Source organism: Grammomys surdaster, unplaced genomic scaffold, assembly GCF_004785775.1.
Source record: "Grammomys surdaster isolate TR1022 unplaced genomic scaffold, NIH_TR_1.0 97, whole genome shotgun sequence".
NCBI classification, from domain to species: domain Eukaryota; kingdom Metazoa; phylum Chordata; class Mammalia; order Rodentia; family Muridae; genus Grammomys; species Grammomys surdaster.
Window position 1 is genome coordinate 17031385 of NW_021604576.1, and position 6000 is coordinate 17037384.

The window sequence follows — 6000 nt, forward strand, 5'->3', positions numbered from 1 at the left end:
CTAAACATAGTAAAAGCAATATACAGCAAACTAGTAGCCAACATCAACCTAAATGGAAAGAAACTTGAAGCAATCCCACTAAGATCAGAGACTAAACAAGGCTACCCACTCTCTCCCTACGTATTCAATATAGTACTGGAAGCCCTAGCCAGAGCAATTAGACAACAAAAAGAAGCCAAAGGGGTACAAATAGGAAAGAAAGAAATCAAAATATCACTATTTGCAGATGTTATGATAGTATACTTACGTGACCCCAAATATTCAACCAGAGAACTTCTAAACCTGAGAAACAACTTCAGGAATGTGGCTGGTTATAAAATCAACTCAAACAAATCAGTAGCCTTCCTCTACTCAAAAGATAAACAGGCTGAAAAAGAAATTACAGAAATGATACCCTTCACAATAGTCACAAATAATATAAAACACCTTGGTGTGAATCTAACCAAGCAAGTGAAAGATCTGTATGACAAGAACTTCAAGTCTTTAAAGAAAGAAATCAAAGAAGATCTCAGAAGATGGAAAGATCTCCCACACTCATGGATTGGCAGGATTAATATAGCAAAAATGGCCATCTTGCCAAAAGCAATCTGCAGATCCAGTGCAGTCCCTATTAAAATCCCAACTCAATTCTTCACAGAGTTAGAAGTTAGAGAAATTCTCAAATTCATTTGGAATAATAAAAAACCCTGGATAGCGAAAACTATTCTCAACAACAAAAGAACTTCTGAAGGAATCACCATCCTTGAGCAATAGTGATAAAAATTGCATGGTATTGATACAGAGACAGGCAGGAAGATCAATGGAATAGAATTGAAGACCCAGAAATGAACCCACACACCTATGGCCACTTGATCTTTGACAAAGGAACTAAAACTGTCCAGTGGAAAAAGGACAGCATTTTCAACAAATGGTGCTTGTTCAACTGGAGGTCAGTGTGTAGAAGAATGCAAATCGATCCATTCTTATCTCCTTGTACAAAGTTCAAGTCCAACTGGATAAAGGACCTTCACATAAAACCAGATACACTGAAACTAATAGAAGAGAAGGTGGGGAAGAACCTTAAATACTTGGGCACAGGGGAAAAGTTCCTGAACAGAACACCAATGGCTTTTGGTCTAAAATCAAGAATTGACAAATGGGACCTCATAAAATTGCAAAGTTTCTGTATTGACTCTAGGACAAAACAGCAACCAACAGATTGGGAAAAGATCTTTACCAATCCCACATCTGATAGAGGGCTAATATCCAATATATACAAAGAACTCTGTTGAGAATTTTTAAATTGAGTTATTTGGTTTATTGGAGTCTCACTTCTTGAGTTCATTATACATTTTGGATATTAGCCTTCCATCAGATGTAAGATTGTTGAACTCCCAATCTGTAGGTTGCCATTCTGTTCTAATGACAATGTCCTTTGCATTACAGAAACTCTTCAGTTTCATGAGGTCTCATTTATCAATTATTGATCTTAGAGCCTGAGCCATTGGTGTTCTGATCAGGAAGTTGTCTTCTGTGCAAATGAATTCAATCTATTCCCCACTTTCTCTTTATTAGATTTAACATATCTAGTTTTATCTTGAAGTCTTTGATTTGCTAGGACTTGAGTTTTGTGCAAAGTAATAAAATATGTATCTATGTGCATTCTTCTACATGCTGATATCTAGTCATGCCAGCACCATTTTTGAAGGTGCTTTCTTTTTTCGATTGTATGTTTTTGCATTCTTCGCCAAAAATCAAGTACCCTAGGTATGTGGATTTATTTCAGGGTCTTCAATTTTGTTCCATTGATCAACCTGTTTCTATACCAATACCATGCCATTTGTATTACTATTGCTCTGTAGTACAGCTTGAGATCAGAGATGATGAGACCCCCCCAGTAGTTCTTTTAATGCACAAGATTGGTTTAGACATCATGGGTTTTTTTTTTTCATGTGAAGTTGAGAATTGTTCTTTCAAAGTCTATAAAGAAAATTGTGTGGGAATTCTACTGAATCTGTAGATTTCTTTTGTTAGCCATTTTCACTGTTAATCCTACCAATCCATGAATATGGGGGATCTTTGCATCTTCTAATATCTTCCATATTTATAGTAGGTTTATTCTTAGTAGCCAGAAACTGGCAACATCCTAGCTGTCCCTCAGTTGAAGAATGTGTAAAGAAACTGTAGTACATCTATACAATGGAATCCAATCTAGCTATTAAAAACAAAGATATCATGAAATTTGGATGGAACTAGAAAATATCATTCTGAGTGAGGCAACTCAGTTCCAAAAGGACATGCACAGTATGTATTCAGTTAAAAGTGAATATTATCCATAAAGTGCAGAATAATCATGCTACAATCCACAGACCTAAAGAAATAGCGTAACAAGGAGTTCATAAGGGAGGATGTGCTAATCTCACTCAGAGGGGGGAAATGAAATAGTCATAGGAGGTAGATGGAAAGAGGGAACTGGGTAAGAGTGGGAGTGAGGATAGGAATGAGGACAGCCATCAGGTACAGGGAGAGAAAGTGAGGAGAGGGCTAGGAGTAAGAATGGAAATTTGTGGTGGACATCTCTGGGACTAGCTGGGGACCTGGAACAGGGGAGAATACTGGGAGTCTCTGGAAGTGACCCTAGCTGAGATTCCTACCCAAGGGGGATGTAGAGACTGAAGTGGCCACTTCCTCTAGCCAGGTATGATTTCCAGAAAGGGGAGAGAACATTAAGCCTCTCACAAAACCTTCCATCCAAAATTTGTCTTGCCTACAAGATATGCAGGGATAAAGATAAAGCAGAGACCAAAGGAACATCCTTAACAGTGACTGCCCTAACTTGAGACCCATCCCATGTGAGAAAGCCAACCCCTGGCACTACTAATGATACTCTGTTATAATTCAGACAGAAACTTTGCATAACTGTCTCCTGAGAGACTTCATCTAGCAGCAGATGGAGGCAGATGCAGAGACCCACAGCTGAACATAAGGTGGAGCTCAGTGGAAGAGTGAGGGATAGAATTGAGCAAGCTGGAGGGGTCAAGGACAACACAAGAAGACCTACCTTGTCAACCTACCTGGGCCGATGGGAGTCTCCAGAGACTGGATCACAAACCAGGGAGCATGCAGGGCCTGGACCTAGGCCTAATGCACATTTGTTGCAAATGTGGAGCTTAATCTTCATGTGGAACCCCTAACAAGTGAAGTGGGGGCTGTCTTGGTCTCTCTTCCCTGCCACTGGATCCCTTCCCCCATCTGGACTGCCTGGTTGGGCCTCAGTGGGAGAGGATATGCCTAGTCTTGTTGGGACTATATATCTCAGGATAGGGTGGTTCCCAAGGGAGGGGGGCTCCCCCTTCTCTGAGGAGTAGGAAAGGAGGCAAAGGGGAGGGATTCATAAGGGTGGGGCTGGGAGGAGAGGAGGGAGGGGTTGTAATTGGGATATAACGTGAATAAAAAATAAATCATTTTTAAAAATCATTAGGATAAACACTAGACTAAGCCAGTGACTAGGAATGAATCAGCAAGGTGTTTTGGTGGTGTGAATTTAGTGTTTTTACTGGGTCTGACATCATCAGAATGTTAAAACAAACACACACAACAAAAACACCTCTTTAGTTTGGAGGATTTTCTCAGCATCTAAGTCCCATCTAGACACTTTTTCTCTGCATCCCTCTCAGCCAAGACAAGGATCATCATGCTAGTTACCAGCACCTGAAGAAGTCTGATTTAGAGAAGACATGGAGAAAAGGCTTTCTTTCAGAATCACTCCTGTAATGATAATGAACTGCAGAGACAGATGCAGACTACAGAGGGAACTTTGGCAGAGTTCCAAAAGGTAGCATCCCACACCCACAGCTGTGTACTGAGGCCCATGCAAATTGCTGTGACAAATAGTCCCCATTGAGCCATCCAGAACTGTAATTAGGATGTTAGTCCTTGCTGGGTAAGTATTTGCTATCCCCACTCCACTATCCAGATCTCCTTGGACTCTACTTCTCCTTTTCCTTCCTGGTCCACCATCACAAGATGAGAATAGGACCAGTTGTGTGTCAGTCACAAAGAGCCTGTGCTAGAACTGACAATTGTGACATTTGACCCTGCAACTGATAGCATCTTCCTTTTTACTAAAGACTGTTTAGCCCTAGTATCAAGGGTTCAAGAGCCCTGTGACTTCTTCCCCATAATCTCCATGTTCTACTTCTCTCAACATACAGTTCAATTCCCTTCCCTTCATGATGCTTTCTCTGATTAAAAAGGCTCATGATTTTTCATCCTTACTGGATGGATCAGGTGGGGAGTGGAAGGGATGTAGAGAGAGAGTATTGCAAAAGATGACTGGAATTGGGGGACCTTGGGGAGCTATGTAGAAACCTAGTGAAGTAGAAACTGCCTAGAATCTATAAGAGTAACCCTAACAAAATCTCCTAATAATGAGGGATACAGAAGCTCCAAGCAGTGGCACTGAGACATCAACCCAGCCACAAAACCTTCAACCTACCATCTTTCCTGCCTGCAAGATGTGCTGGGATAATAATGGTGGTGCAGAACTTATGGAAGTGGCTGACCAATGACCAGTCTAACTTGAGACTCATGCCATTCCATGAGAGGGTGCCCAAACCTGACACAACCTGGATAGCCAAGAACCAGAGGCAGAACAGCCCAGAGACCTATGATAGAACCAAACACAACTGGCAAAAAATAAATAATTAAATAAAAATTAAAAAGTCAATGAAATGATTTCTAATGATATTCTTTTATACTCATAGCCTCGCTCAATTGTCATCAGAGAAGCTTCATCCAACAACCAATGGGGGCAGATGCATAGACCCACAGCCAAACACTACACGGAGCCAGGGAAACTACTCAGAAGAGAGGGATGAAGGATTGTAGAATCCAGAGGGTTTAAGGACCATGAGAACACAGCCTACAGAATCAATAAGCATGGCTCACAGAGACTCATAGCTGAAGCAACAAATATAGACCCTGTATGGATCTGAGCTAGATTCTCTGCATATATGCTATAATTACATAGCTTGGTGCACTTGTAGGACTCCAAACAATGGTAGTAGAGGGTGTCTCTGATGCTTTTGCCTGTACTTTTCCTTCCTCTAGGTTATTTTGTCCAGCCTTGATATAAGGATTTCTGCCTAGCCGTATAGTTCAGTTGACATCCCTAAGAGGTCTGGTTTTGTTTTGTTTTGTTTTGTTTTTTGGAAAATGGAGATGGAGTGAATTTTAGGAAGAGGGGAACATAGGTGGGGCCAACTGGGAGGAATGGACAAAAGGGAAACTGCAGTTGGGATGTAATTTATAGAAAAGAAGTTTTAAAAAATAAGTCCATGATTTTTTATTAAGCACCTAGAAATTCAGAACCCAATTCAATTCTGTGCAACATGCATTTTATCATTTAATTAATTATACAATGCGTGTTATTTTTTCTCGAATGCAGATATTTCAGTTATATCTTGATATACACATTATGTTGAAATCCTCAAAGTCAGGGTTACATACTAATTTGTGTTGTAAATCTAACCAACATATTCTCTGTCTTTGGCTATGCAACCAGCCATCATACAGTGTGTTATTATCTTCACGACATCATTGCTAACAAACCTAACCCATTTGGATGGTTATCTGTGAAGAATCCTAGCTAAAACTTGGATGTACATCAGCTGCATTTTTCATTTTTGTTTAATGCAACTTTTGTTCAAATTCCAACAAGAACACTTGAGTGAAACAATGTTCAGAATTAGTTGTGTACCTCCTGAAGCCCCAAGACTACAGTGGGTGTGTAATTATGATTCAGTGCTCTATCCCTGTGATGGAGGTGATGATACTTCTTATACTACGGAGATGGAGTGCTTGCTGAGTGAGGAGCATGGGTAATACTAAAGAAGACTAAGGAGATGCTGAGAAGCAGGAAACAAAATGCCAAATGTTCATCAAAAGGGTAAACCTTAGCAAAAAGAAAGCCAGCAACTAGTTATTTCTTATAATTTCTATGCTAGCACATCAGTGAGA